Source organism: Eubalaena glacialis, chromosome 15, assembly GCF_028564815.1.
Source record: "Eubalaena glacialis isolate mEubGla1 chromosome 15, mEubGla1.1.hap2.+ XY, whole genome shotgun sequence".
In the NCBI taxonomy this organism is placed as follows: domain Eukaryota; kingdom Metazoa; phylum Chordata; class Mammalia; order Artiodactyla; family Balaenidae; genus Eubalaena; species Eubalaena glacialis.
This window is the reverse complement of record NC_083730.1, coordinates 57,090,815-57,106,795: the sequence shown is the minus strand read 5'-3', so window position 1 is coordinate 57,106,795 and position 15,981 is coordinate 57,090,815.

Here is a 15,981-nt window from a genome sequence, read left to right as displayed (position 1 = left end):
AATCCTTTGATAATTGCAAATTGTTTTGTGATAAAGCGTTTAGCCACTCATTCAAATATATTGAGCACCTACCTTGGGTGAAATTATCCTATGAGCCCATTCTCTCCAGGTGTAAACAATCCTATTAACTTTATTTTAAGATCACAGAAAGGTTGCAGACTATATTTTGCAGTCGTAAAAGATAAAAACACCCAGATATTATAAAATTGACTCGGCTAAAACTTCCTTCTTATGGAGACAAAAATAGTTAATTTCTCATCCCTGATGGAAAAAAAGTAATAGGTGGTTCCCAATTACATTTAACCTCTTAGCTACTTGCATGAACATGAGTAGAATAGACTCAGCAAAGCTAGTTATAATGAGAACACTACTAGAAATAGAACATTTTTTGGGGGGTGATAGCAAAAATATATAGAAATATGCAAAAAATGCCTACAAAAAGTCTATATTTATTTAAAAATATAGAATCTCTAAATCTGCTAATGACATAATAGCAAACATTGAGCAGAAGTAATACAAGAAAAATGGTAATTATTAATTTACAGATGGCCTTATCTCTAGTAGGCTGAGACCACCATGACTTGGGAACAGGAATGTAACTCCATATGCTGGAAGCCATTCCAGATGGCACAGCAAAACTACCAGAGAATACATTTCAATAATCATTGATGCTGTAAGAATAACACTTCAGGAATTTGAGATTCACTTTCATTTCCATGCATCAGCATCATTCTCTCATGAGGCCTTTAAGGCATATCTAACAGCCAGGATTTAGAGAAACAAATTGCACTAGATTCTCTCTTCGAAATTAAATATTCAAGCATGAGGCCGTAGAGTCATCTACGACCATGACTTAAAATGAACAAATATATGCAAGGCACATTTTTAGGCATCTCAGGAGAAAAATAAAGTTAAAATGCATGGTACATGTTGCTATATTCTGGTGGCCAAACATTACTAAAGAAAATGACATGGGCTTCCTTGGTGGTGCAGTTGTTAAGAATCCACCTGCCAATGCAGGGGACATGGGTTCAAGCCCTGGTCAGGGAAGATCCCACATGCCATGGAGCAACTAAGTCCGTGTGCCACAACTACAGAGCCTGTGCTCTAGAGCCCGAGAGCCAAAACTACTGAGCCCACGAGCCAGAACTACTGAGCCCGTGAGCCACAACTACTGAGCCCACGTGCCACAACTACTGAAGCCCGTGTGCCTAGAGCCCGTGGTGCTCTGCAACAAGAGAAGCCACCGCAATGAGAAGTCCACGCATCGCAACGAAGAGTAGCCCTGCTCGCCGCAACTAGAGAAAGCCCACACACAGCAACAAAGACCCAATGCAGCCAAAAAAAAAAAAAAAGACATGACTGGGAAATTCCTTTAAGAAAAAAAGAAAGAAAATGACATAACAGTACAGATATGTGTACAAATTTATGGTTTCCAATCTCGATCTGGTCCACCGTGCAACATGGCAGCCTTTTATAGATTTCTATTCCATTTGCTTTCTTTTTCTTACACAGACAACTCCTAATGTATAACAATCCTTCACATGTTCCGCAAATTGTTCCTATTCGTCTTACTATCAGGAGGTGACTATACCTTTTACATCATGGAGAAAATAGAGGGTCTGCCCACATTACCAAATTGCAATTTTATTTGTCTTTATATCATTTCCTTTCTTCTTGGTGAAAACATGTACCGTTCTTCCTACTGAGCTATCCTCTGCCCTGGTGTCTTGGATCCTCATACCTCTAATCTCTTATGCAACTTAAAATCATCTTCTCTTTCCTAAGGCATTAACTTCTTCTTCACTGTCTTCTTCCCATTTTATGTTGTAAAAGTACTCTCCCTCCAGCCACTACTCGTTCGTAGCCGTGCTTCCTAAAAGCATCACCGATGTCCATTTTCTGCAGTTACTTCATCCCACTGATTCCTTAACACAATACATTCTGTCAACATTATTCTACCAACAACATCTCTGACTGTGTTCATTTTATATGTCCTCTTTCTCACCTTTGGTCGTGTTGAGCCATTCTCTGTTCTTCAACCTTTTTACTCCCTGAGAGTTATGGAGTGTTCTTTCCAGTTTCTTTTCCCACTCCTCTGTTTAAGCCTCCTGTGCAGGTTCCTCTTCTTGCATCTGCCTCTGAGTGATAGTGTCCCTCCAAGTGCCAAGCTTAACCTTGTCCTCCTCCTAATCTTTACTGGATTATCTCTTCTATCTTGATGGTTTTGAGAGCCATAGAGATATAACTGTCTACTTTCCTGAGACTCAAATGTCTCCAGCCTTCTAGGGAGCTCCAGTGAATAGTCTGTAAATTTCAAATTCAGTCTGGGAATTCGTTATCTTGCATCTGAGCCTCAAAATTGATCCTTCTTCTTAATAATATTAATAATGTAAATAGTTAAGATCTCTTGAGGACTATCCTGCTTAATATACTTGATCACTATTAACTTCATTTTCTGAGCACAGTGAGATAGAAAAACGTTAAATAGTTCACCCAAGATTGTGTGGCTAGTAAGTGAATGTTTGGCTCCTGGGCCCATGTTCTTAACCATAACACCTATGGCACAATAGTTCATGAGTCTCTCTGCCAATTTCTTAAACTAGAGTTTCATTTTTTCTCACCTGATCTAGTACAGTACCCTTCTAATTGGTCCTCTTAACTCTATATTCATCTCCTTTTTTTTTTTTAACATCTTTATTGGAGTATAATTGCTTTACAATGGTGTGTTAGTTTCTGCTTTATAACAAAGTGAATCAGTTATACATATACATACGTTCCCATATCTCTTCCCTCTTGCATCTCCCTGCCTCCCACCCTCCCTATCCCACCCCTCTAGGTGGACACAAAACACCGAGCTGATCTCCCTGTGCTATGCGGTTGCTTCCCACTAGCTATCTATTTTACGTTTGGTAGTGTATATATGTCCATGCCACTCTCTCACTTTGTCACATCTTACCCTTCCCCCTCCCCATATTCTCAAGTCCATTCTCTAGTAGGTCTGTGTCTTTATTCCCATCTTGCCACTAGGTTCTTCATGACCTTTTTTTTTTTTTCCTTAGATTCCATATATATATATGTTAGCATACTGTATTTGTTTTTCTCTTTCTGACTTACTTCACTCTGTATGACAGACTCTAACTCCATCCACCTCACTACAAATAACTCAATTTTGTTTCTTTTTATGGCTGAGTAATATTCCATTGTATATATGTGCCACATCTTCTTTATCCATTCATCTGATGATGGACACTTAGGTTGCTTCCATGTCCTGGCTATTGTAAATAGAGCTGCAATGAACATTTTGGTACATGACTCTTTTTGAATTATGGTTTTCTCAGGTTATATGCCCAGTAGTGGGATTGCTGGATCGTATGGTAGTTCTATTTTTAGTTTTTTAAGGAACCTCCATACTGTTCTCCATAGTGGCTGTATCAATTTACATTCCCACCAACAGTGCAAGCATCTCCTTCCAATCTATCCTCCACATGGCTACCAGAGTTATCTTTCTAGAAGATAAATAGGATCTCATTAAAATCTTTCAATGGCTTCTTATGACCTATGGTAAAGTACCAGATATTTAACATGGGTTACCAGATCCTTCAAAATATGTCAGTGACTGTCATGTCTTATCCTCAGCTGACAGCCCATTGATATTTGCTTCTGTTATTTTGCTTTTGTCATTGTCTCTGTCTGAGTTGTCCTTCCTCTTGTGTGTCCACTTGGAGAGCATTTCCTTATTTTCGAAGACTTGCTTAAATATATATTTCATGTTCTCCATACTGGATTATGCATTTCTTCTCTTGTATTTCCATAACACTTTGTACGTATTTTTATGGCAGTGTAAGCTAACTTGCTATACTTACTTGTTAACATGTCTCTCTTACACTAATCTGATAAACTGATTTGTTTGTGTGTATGTTTTTTCTGCACCAAGCATATTGCCTAGTATACAGCAGGTATTTAATGTGATTTTTATGTGTGGAAGGAAGAAAGGAAGGAAGGAAGAAGGGAAGGAAAGAATTGCATTCTGGAAATATAAAACAATGTTCTTAATGTTGAAATGGCAAAATTTTAGAGCAGGTTATTAAATACATGTTTCTAAATATTTTTAAATGGAAGTAAATAATAATTTGACTACAACATGAATTTATTAAAATAAATCAGAATAACACCTGCTGACATTTACTCTTTTAATAAAGTTAATGATTTCATAGAGCTACAAAATAAGTAGAGAGAATTGAGAGTCTGTAAAGCATTTGGCCAAGACTATTGTGATACCCTTGCAAATAAGAAAGATAAAGCTGGATGAAATAATAATGCTAAGTGGATTCATAGATGATTCAATTCTCTATCCTGTGAAGATTTTGATTTCTACATTTTTTAAGGCTTGTAGGGAGTCTTTACTTGCATATTATTCTGATTTTGTTATTTTACACTTTTATCATTAATGAATAAAGTTATAGAAGACAAATGTATCACGTTTGCGGAGTGACATAAAGCTGTAGAAGGACTGTACGATACTGGAAAGAACAAAGACTTTAGAATCAGACACACTTGGGTTTAAATCTCATTGCAACATGTCCCTGTTTTCTGGGACCTTAATCTGTCTGACTCTAGCTTCCCTTAAACATAAAAAGGGAATAATAATATCTAATTCATAGAGCAGTTGTGAGCGTTCATTAGATAAGACTTGTAATGCCTGAAAAATTGTAGACACATTAAAAGATATCTCTTAGTTATTATTAAGGATTATGATTTTAAAGAATTATAATCTTTAAAAAATGCTCAGTTAATCCTGCAACTAACAATATATAGGCAATTAACTCCTAAATCTTAGTTTAAATATTAACTGTCATGCACTGCTCTGACTTGTTAGCTATTTATATGAGATCAAGGGTTTTAAATGAGCTTGAACTCATTATGAGTCAACAATGTGGCATGATTGACATATAGAACAATAACAGATTTATGTTAGCCTGTGTAAACATAAATATAGTGCCTAGAGCAATTTGTGAGACATTTCCCCCCTTACCTGTTATGTTAGTCAGTCCATAGCTGACATATTATGCTCAGAGAAGCAGGGACTGGGAACCATGTCATGGGGGAACCATTTAAAGATGCAGTGTTAATCCCACCCAGAGGCAGACTTTCAGAGGAATTAGCACTGTCTTTTGATTTTGAAAGGATCATTATGTGAAATAAGTACTCACTTTATTCAGTGTGTCTTGAGACTATGAAAGATAGACATCTAACACAGGGAAATTTTTGCTCAATGTAGATTTTAAAACTTTCTTATGTTTGGGAATTTCCAAACATTGAATGACCTATTTTATAACTCAGTGTGTTCTTTGTCACTGTGCCCCCAGGAGTGTTCAGAGATTGGGCAACCACCAGTCAGGCCATCGTGGAAGAGCTTATTGCACTGAATTGGAGGTGAAAAGGATGAGCTCTATGGTCTAACATGTTTGGAGAGCCTGTAAATTTCGTAGTCCTATAGAACCTGCATATTTTTTTAAACGTCTTTTGTACATTAATAACAACAACAAAGATGAGTTAGGACATACATCATAAACCTCTAAGAAGTAGTTGTAATACAGAGAGAGGTTTGCCCTGGGTTTATAAGGCTTGGGTTTGATTCCCACCTCTGTCCCTTGCTAGTTGGTGACCTTGGTCAATTTATTAATCTCTCTGAATAGTTTCTCATTTGAAAAGGGAGAAGATATATAGGATATCTGGCAAGACTAAATCCAACAGAGTATTTTTAATGAATATTTCTGGCACGTATTAGTTCTTAATACAGACCTTTGTTTTGCTTAGACCCTGGGTGTTGTGGGTGTATGTGAAAATTACATTATAACATTGGAGAAAATTTCCTGCCAAATGATTCACTGACAGATGGCAAATCAGTATGAGTCTGTCACATACATTTTAATGACAGGTGGGCTGCTGGAGACAACTTTGTTTTTATGGCTAATATTATTGGCCTGGACAGAGAATCTGAATTCTCGGCTTATTTAGGGGCTGGCATACCACTGACGCGGATTGCATAAATTGGAGTCAATGCCACATTTTCACATATCATCCCAGCCTGGAGAGTGAACACAGAATAAGTCGGTGGAATAAATCAAGGCAAAAGCAGTAGAGGGATTTTTCCAATATTGTTGCTCACATTCAAGGCAGGTGTTCCTTAGGTAACTGCTCTGCCACTGACATATGCTGTAACAGAGTGCATGGCAGTAGTAACAATACTGCAAGTACCATCTCTGATGGGCTTGAAATGAAGACATCTGTTTTCCTTTGGAAAGTGTGAGACAATGTGGTTGATACAGAGGCACTATTTAAATCTAAGGCATACGCATTCTTGCGCTTACTCAAAATGGTACATGATAATTGGGAATTATTTTATTCTCTTCTCATGGGTCTTTTTCTAGACTCTAGAAAAGTGAGTCTGAGCAAGACTGAATGACTGGGGAATAGTTGACCCTTTAATTTTTCTATGATAAAGTGTTGAGAAGTATACGATCTTCAAAAGTTGAGCTATCGGTTAAGAGAGTAAAAATAAAGAATTTTGTTAATATAGAGTGTGATCTATAAAAATGTCGAATCACTAGGTTGTACACCTGAAATTAATATGATATTGTAAGTCAACTATACTTCAATCAAAAAAAAAGAATCTTGTGTCCTTTTCTTACTAATCAAAAGTTAATGATATCTTCTGAAAGCTCCCAAGGTTCTGCTTAATTCCTGATTGAACTTGAAGAGGCTCTTAGTCTCTCTCAGTCCTCATCTCATCTGTGAACTGCAGCTTACATGCCTAAATCTCAGATTGTGAGATAAATTATGAGTGCATAAGCACTGCCTGGCTCATGTGATTCCTGGCAACCCATGGTCTCAGAAAGAGAGAGATTCCTTCTCTCCAGGATTCTACTTGTGCCTGAAAAAAGGACTTTTGCTCTGGACATGGCCACCCCTGGACCCATCAGTGCATCTCAAGGTTATGGGGACACTTAGATGACTCAGTCTCGTTTCAGAAGGCATGGAAACCAGCATGTGATTCACAGTCTTGCCATGTGGAAGAAGAGCATCTCCAGATACAAAAATGGCCTTTGTTATCACAGAAAAAGGAAAGTGACACTGAGCAAGCAAAACAGCAGACATCTACTAGAAAATTTTAAAAAGAATCTCCTTCTGCTTTTTTATTATTCTAAATCTCTTACTTTTTATGTGTTTGGCTTTTAGAGTACACATTTTCTAAGAATTTCTTGTGTTGAAAATAGGTGGTTAATCTCAGAAGTGTACTCTTCCTTGGGGAACTCAAATGATGCTTATTTCTCTTTATTTACAGTATATTTGATAGACCTCATATTTTTTTCCCCCTGTTTATCCATCGTCAAGTGTTTTCAAACAGATAAACTTCTATATATTGCCTTAGGCCCATTTTTAAATTCAATCGGTTTCTGTTTTATTATTCTTTCCATATTGAGAACTGAACCAAAAGTTGATGTATTCCAGAACAGTCTAGATAATGCATATCTTTGGAATTATCTTCTACTTCTACTTATCTCTTTCTGAAGTTTTGAGCAGATGAATATATGAAAGAATTACAATCTCGGAATCTAATATTAATAGAATTGCTAACAGATCTCTTATTCTCTAACTCTTCCCTTTCCTCCCCTGAGGATGCTTGCCTTGGAGGAGCTATAGTTCCCAGAGTTCAATGTTCTACCACTGCAACTACTTCCTGAACTACACATCCATCACCATCCCCTCCTAAGTCACCTCTGCTGGAGCTGATGCTTACCATGAATTGATTTCTGAAGTTCTAATACTTGGGAAGGTGAATAAAGAGAAAAGTCGTGGGATAGAGAGGAGGCAACTTCAAAAGCAGCCCTCCCAGAGAAAAAGAACCAGAATCTCATTTTCTGTTTGCTGATCCAAGAACAGACTGGGGAGATGGATTAAGACCTTACATTTAGTGAGCTGCCTCACAAGCCCAATAAAAGAGTCCAAAGTTAAATGTTTTAAGTCTGTTTCATTTGCTTTACACATAATCCTTGCTTTTTTTTTTGTCAAAATGTTGATTCCTGATCTTAGTTTACCTTACTTAATTTTTTATCTTTTGGGTAAGAATTTGGGATAGTTGCATTAAGAGCAACTAATATGACTCTATTTCAAACCAGAAGAATGATCTTCCTGTAATTTCTAATTAAAAAATGATTCAGAATTTCATGATGTTAATGATGTACGTGTGGCTTATTCTGTAGAATATGAAAAGCCATTGAAGGTTTTGGAAGTTTTCTTCAAATAATTTTAGTTGATGGATTTTACTTTTGGTTGGTTCTTTAATATTTTGTTGTTGTTGTTCGTTCAATTCTCTCTCATCTCTAGATTTTTTTAATTTAATTTTTATTTTATATTGGTGTATAGTTGATTTAATGTTGTGTTAGTTTCAGGTGTACAGCAAAGTGATTCAGTTTTATATATATATATAAAAATATATAATGGATATAAATATATCCATTATTTTTCAGATTCTTTTCCCATATAGGTTATTACAGAATATTGAGTAGACTTCCCTGTGCCATACAGTAGGTCCTTGTTGATTATATATTTTATATGTAGTAGTATGTATGTTAATCCCAAACTCCTAATTTATCATTCCCCCCCACCTTTCCCCTTTGGTAACCGTAAGTTTGTTTTCGATATCTGTTAAGTCATTTCTGTTTTGCAAATACGTTCATTTGTATCATTTTTTTAGATTCCACATATAAGCGATAAAATCTTTGTCTTTCTCTGTCTTCGCTCACTTAGTATGATAATCTCCAGTCTATCCATGTTGCTGCAAATGGCTTTATTTCATTCTTTTATGGCTGAGTAATATTCCACTGTATATATGTACCACATCTTCTTTATCCATTTCTCTGTCGATGGACATTTAGGTGACTTCCATGTCTTGGCTATTGTAAATAGTGCTGCAATGAACACTGGGGTGCATGTATCTTTTGAAATTATAGTTTTCTCCGGATATATGCCCAGGAGTGGGATTGCTGGATCATATGGTAGCTCTATGTTTAGTTTTTTTAAGGAACCTCCATACTGCTATCCACAGTGATTGTACAAATTTACATTCCCACCAACAGTGTAGGAGGGTTCCCTTTTCTCCACACCCTCTCCAGCATTTATTGTTTGTAGACTTTTTGATGATGGCCATTCTGACCAGTGTGAGATGATACCTCATTGTAGTTTTGATTTGCATTTCTCTAATAATTAGTGATGTTGAGCATTTTTCATGTGCTTTTTGGCCATCTGTATGTCTTCTTTGGAGAAATGTCTATTTAAATCTTCTGCCCATTTTTTGACTGGGTGTTTTGGTTTTTTGATATTGAGCTGCATGAGGTGTTTGTATATTTTGGAGATCAGTCCTTTGTTGGTTGCTTTGTTTGCAGATATTCAAAAACCATTGAAGGTTTTTAAAGTTTTTTCAAATAATATTAGTTGATGGATTTTACTTTTGGGTGGTTCTTTAATTTTTTTTATTCATTCAATTCTCTCTCATCTCTAGATATTTAAAATATTTAAATTTTAAAATACTTCATCTACTATTTCCTTTAAAATATTTCCTCTAATCTTTCATTTATATGTAGTATATAAATATACATATATATTATGCACATATATAAATATTTATATATACACATTAACCTTTAAAAATTCTTAATTCCTAGTAATTCCAAACTTTCTCTACTTATACAGTCTTAAAATTTCATTTCATAAAGTTAATCTTTAATTTTAATGTCTTATGTTTTAAATTTTTTATACCAATGGAATTTATTTTTTATTCTTTAAAAACAAACTTTATTTGGGGATAATTTTTAAATTTGCAAAGATAGTACAGAGGATTTCCATATTCCTTTCCCCTTGTTTCACCTAATGGAGGACCTTACTTAATGATGGAACCTTATATAACATGGTACATTTGTCAAAACTAAGGTATTACCATTGGTACAATCATATTAACTAAACTGCACACTTTAGTTGAATTATACTAAATTTTAAGTTAATGTCTTTTCTGTTTCAGGATCTAATCTAGGATATCATATTGCATTTAGTTTTTCTGTCTCCTTAGTCTCCTCCAATCTATGACAGGTTTTCAGTCTTTTCTTGTTTTTCGAGACATTGACAATTCTGAAGATTACTGGTCAGGTATTTTGTAGGACATTCCTCAACTTGGGATTGGTTGATGTTTCCTCATGATAGACTGGGCTATGGGTTTCTACAGAGAACATCACATAGATGACGTGCCCCTTAACTCATCTCATATTAGGGGCTGCAATAAGATCCACATGACATCACTAATATTTAACTTGATCACATAGTTAAGGTGGTGTGTTCCATGTTTCTTTACTGTAAAGTAAAACTCTTTCTCTAAAATCAGTATACAAAATCATTTGCATTTCCATACACTAATAATGAACTATCAGAAAGAGAAATTAAGAAAACAATCCCATTTACAACTGCACCAAAAAAATAAAATACTTAGAAAAAAATTAACCAAAGAGATGAAAGTCCTGGACGTTGAAAACTATAAGAAATGATGAAAGAAATTGAAGAAGACACAAATAAATGGCAAGATAATCTTTGCTCATTGATTGGAAGAATTAATATTGTTAAAATGCCCATACAATCCAAAGCAATCTACAGATTCAATGCAATCTCTATCAATATTCCAATGGCATTTTTTACAGAAATGGAACAAACAATCCTAAAATTTGCATGGAACCACCAAAGGCAAATAGACAAAACAATCTTAAGAAAGAAGAACAAAGCTGGAGCATCATGCTCCCTGATTTCAAACTATATTACAAAGCTATAGTAATCAAAACAGTATGGTACTGGCATGACAACAGACACATAGATCAACATAACAGGATAGAGAGCCCAGAAATAAACCCCTGCATATATGGTCAGTTAATTTATGATAAAAGAACCAGGAATATACAATGTAGAAAAGATAGTCTCTTCAATAAATGGTGTTGGGAAAGCTAGACAGCAACATGCAAAATGAATGAAACTGGACCACTATCTTATACCATACACAAAATGGATAAAGACGTAATGTAAGACCTGGAACCACAAAACTAGAAGAAAACATGGATAATAAGTGCCTTGATGTCAGTCTTGGTGATGATTTTTTTTATTTGACACTGAAAGCGAAGGCAACAAAAGCAAAAATAAATAATTGAGACTACATCAAACCTTAAAAACCATCAACAAAGTGAAAAGACAATGTACCAAATGGGAGAAAATATTTGCAAATCATATATCTGATAAGGGGCTAATATCCAAAATATATAAAGACCTTCTACAACTCAATAGCAAAAAAAGCCCCAAGCAACCTGATTAAAAAATGGGCAGAAATTCTGAATAGACGTTTTTCCAAAGAAGACATACAGATGGCAAACAAGCACATGAAAAGGTGCTCAGCATCACTAATCATCAGGGAAATGCAAATCAAAACCATAATGAGACATCACTTCACACCTAGAGGTGTGACGACTTAGAATGAATATTATCAAAAAGACAAGAAATTAGAGGAGACCTTCAAGATGGCAGAGGAGTAAGATGTGGAGATCACCTTCCTCCCCACAAATACATCAAAAATACATCTACATGTGGAACAACTCCTACAGAACACCTACTGAATGCTGGCAGAAGACCTCAGACTTCCCAAAAGGCAAGAAACTCCCTACATACCTGGGTAGGGCAAAAGAAAAAAGAAAAAACAGAGACAAAAGAATAGGGACAGGACCTGCACGTCTGGGAGGGAGCTGTGAAGGAGGAAAAGTTTCCACATACTAGGAAGCCCCTTCAGTGGTGGGGATGGGGGGTGGGCTAGGTGGGGGGAAGCTTCAGAGCCATGGAGGAGAGCACAGCAACAGGGGTGCAGAGGGCAAAGTGGAGAGATTCCCACACAGAGGATTGGTGCCGACCAGAACTCAACAGCCTAAGAGGCTTGTCTGCTCACCTGCCAGAGCGGGTGAGGACTGTGACCTGAGGCTCAGGCTTCAGAGGTCAGATCCCAGGGAGAGGACTGGGGTTGGCTGCGTGAACACAGCCTGAAGGGGGCTAGTGCGCCACAGCTAGCCGGGAGGGAGTCCGGGAAAAAGTCTGGAACTACCTAAGAGTCAAGAGACCATTGTTTCGGGGTGCATGAGTAGAGGGGATTCAGAGCACTGCCTAAGCGAGCTCCAGAGACGGGCACAAGCCACGGCTATCAGTGTGGACAATAGATATGGGCATGAAACGCTAACACTGCTGATGCAGCCACCAAGAATCCTGTGTGCAAGCTCAGGTCACTATCCACACTTCCCCTTGCAGGAGCCTGTGCAGCCCGCCACTGCCAGGGTCCTGTGATCCAGGGACAACTTCCCCAGGAGAACACATGGCATGCCTCAGGCTGTTGCAACATCATGCCGGCCTCTACCACCGCAGGATTGCCCTGCATGCTGTACCCCTCTCTCCCCCTGGTCTAAGTGAGCCACAACCCCCTAATCAGCCACTCCTTTAAACCCCTCGTGTCTGGGCAAAGAACAGACACCAGAGGGCGACCTCTACATGCAGAGGCGGGGCCAAATCCAAAGCTGAAACCCAAGAGCTGTGCGGAAAAAAAAAGAGACAGGAGATTTCTCCGTGCAGCCTCAGGAGCAGTGGATTAAATTTCCACAATCAACTAAATGTACCCTGAATATGTGGAATACCTGAATAGACAACAAATCATCCCAAAATTGAGGTGGTGGACTTTGGGACCAACTGTAGACTTGGGGTTTGCTGTATGTGACTGACTAGTTTTGATTTATATGGTTATCTTAGTTTACTTTTTAGCGCTCATGATCATTGGTGGATTTCTTTATTGGTTTGGTTACTCTCTTCTTTTTTTTTTAATACTTTTTTAATTTTAATAGTATTTTTTAAACTTTTTATTTTAATAACTTTATTTTATTTTATTTACTTTTTCTTTCTTTCTTTTTTTCCTCCCTTTTCTTCTGAGCCATGTGGCTGACAGGGTCCTGGTGGTCCAGCCAGGTGTCAGGCCTGAGCCTGTGAGGTGGGAGAGCCGAGTTCAGGACATTGGACCACCAGAGACCTCCTGGCCCCACATAATATCAATCGGCGAGAGCTCTCCCAGATATCTCTGTTTCAACGTTAAGACCCAGCTCTTAGCTGAGATCTAATGAGAAGACAGAGAAACACACAGCAGATGAAGGAGCAAGGCAAAAACCCACCAGACCTAACAAATGAAGAGGAAATAGGCAGTCTACCTGAAAAAGAATTCAGAATAATGATAGTAAAGATGATCCAAAATCTTGGAAATAGAATGGAGAAAATACAAGAAACATTTAACAAGGACCTAGAAGAACTAAAGAGCAAACAAACAGTGATGAACAACACAATAAATGAAATTAAAAATTCTCTAGAAGGGATCAATAGCAGAATAACTGAGGCAGAAGAACCGATAAATGACCTGGAAGATAAAATAGTGGAAATAACTACTGCAGAGCAGAATAAAGGAAAAAGAATGAAAAGAACTGAGAACAGTCTCAGAGACCTCTGGGAGATCATTAAATGCACCAACATTCGAATTATAGGGGTCCCAGAAGAAGAAGAGAAAAAGAAAGGGACTGAGAAAACATTTGAAGAGGTTATAGTTGAAAACTTCCTTAATACGGGAAAGGAAATAGTTAATCAAGTCCAGGAAGCACAGAGAGACCCATACAGGATAAATCCAAGGAAAAACACGCCAGGACACATATTAATCAAACTATCAAAAATTAAATACAAAGAAAAAAATATTAAAAGCAGCAAGGGAAAAATAACACAGAAGGGAGTCCCCATAAGGTTAACAGCTGATTTTTCAGCAGAAACTCTGCAAGCCAGAAGGGAGTGGCAGGACATATTTAAAGTGATGAAAAGGAAAAAACTACAACCAAGATTACTCTACCCAGCAAGGATCTCATTCAGATTCGATGGAGAAATTAAAACCTTTACAGACAAGCAAAAGCTGAGAGAGTTCAGCACCACCAAACCAGCTTTACAACAAATGCTATAGAAACTTCTCTAGGCAGGAAACACAAGAGAAGGAAAAGACCTACAATAACAAACCCAAAACAATTAAGAAAATGGTAATAGGAACATACATATCAATAATTACCTTAAATGTAAATGGATTAAATGCTCCCACCAAAAGACATAGGCTGGCTGAATGGATACAAAACAAGACCCGTATATATGCTGCGTACAGGAGACCCACTTCAGACCTAGGGACACATACACACTGAAAGTGAGGGGATGGAAAAAGATGTTCCATGCAAATGGAAATCAAAAGAATGCTGGAATAGCAATTCTCATATCAGACAAAATAGACTTTAAAATAAAGACTACTACAAGAGACAAAGAAGGCCACTACATAATGATCAAGGGATCAATCAAAGAAGAAGATATAACAATTGTAAATATTTATGCACCCAACATAGGAGCACCTCAATACATAAGGCAAATGCTAACAGCCATAAAAGGGGAAATCGACAGTAACACAATCATAGTAGGGGACTTTAACACCCCCCTTTCACCAGTGGACAGATCAACCAAAATGAAAATAAATAAGGAAACACAAGCTTTACATGATACATTAAACAAGATGGACTTAATTGATTTTTATAGGACATTCCATCCAAAAACAACAGAATACACTTTCTTCTCAAGTGCTCAGGAATATTCTCCAGGATAGATCGTATCTTGGGTCACAAATCAAGCCTTGGTAAATTTAAGAAAATTGAAATTGTATCAAGTATCTTTTCCGACCACAACGCTATGAGACTAGATATCAATTACAGGAAAATATCCGTAAGAAATACAAACACATGGATGCTAAACAATACACTACTAAATAAACAAGAGATCACCGAAGAAATCAAAGAGGAAATCAAAGAGGAAATCAAAAAATAGCTAGAAACAAATGACAATGAAAACACAATGACCCAAAACCTATGGGATACAGCAAAAGCAGTTCTAAGAGGGTAGATTATAGCCATACAACCCTACCTCTAGAGACAAGAAACATCTCAAATAAACAACCTAACCTTACAACTAAAGTAATTAGAGAAAGAAGAACAACAAAAAAAAGCAAAGTTAGCAGAAGGAAAGAAATCATAAAGAGCAGATCAGAAATAAATGAAAAAGAAATGAAGAAACGATAGCAAAGATTGATAAAACTAAAAGCTGGTTCTTTGAGAAGGTAAACAAAATTGATAAACCATTAGCCAGACTCATCAAGAAAAAAAGGGAGAAGACTCAAATCAACAGAATTAGAAATGAAAAAGGAGAAGTATCAACTGACACTGCAGAAATACACAGGATCATGAGCGATTACTACAAGCAACTATATGCCAATAAAATGGATAACCTGGAAGAAATTGACACATTCTTAGAAAAGCACAGCCTTCCGAGACTGAACCAGGAAGAAATAGAAAATATGAACAGACCAATCACAAGCACTGAAATTGAAACTGTGATTAAAAATCTTCCAACAAACAAAAGCCCAGGACCAGATGGCTTCACAGGCGAATTCTATCAAACATTTAGAGAAGAGCTAACACTCATCCTTCGCAAACTCTTCCAAAATATAGCAGAGGGAGGAACAGTGCCAAACTCATTCTACGAGGCCACCATCATTCTGATACCAAAACCAGACACAGATGTTACAAAAAAAGAAAACTACAGGCCTATATCACTGATGAATATAGATGCAAAAATCCTCAACAAAATACTAGCAAACAGAATCCAGCAGCACATTAAAAGGGTCATACACCATGATCAAGTGGGGTTTATCCCAGGAATGCAAGGATTCTTCAATATATGCAAATCAATCAATGTGATACACCATATTAACAAACTGAAGGATAAAAACCATATGATAATCTC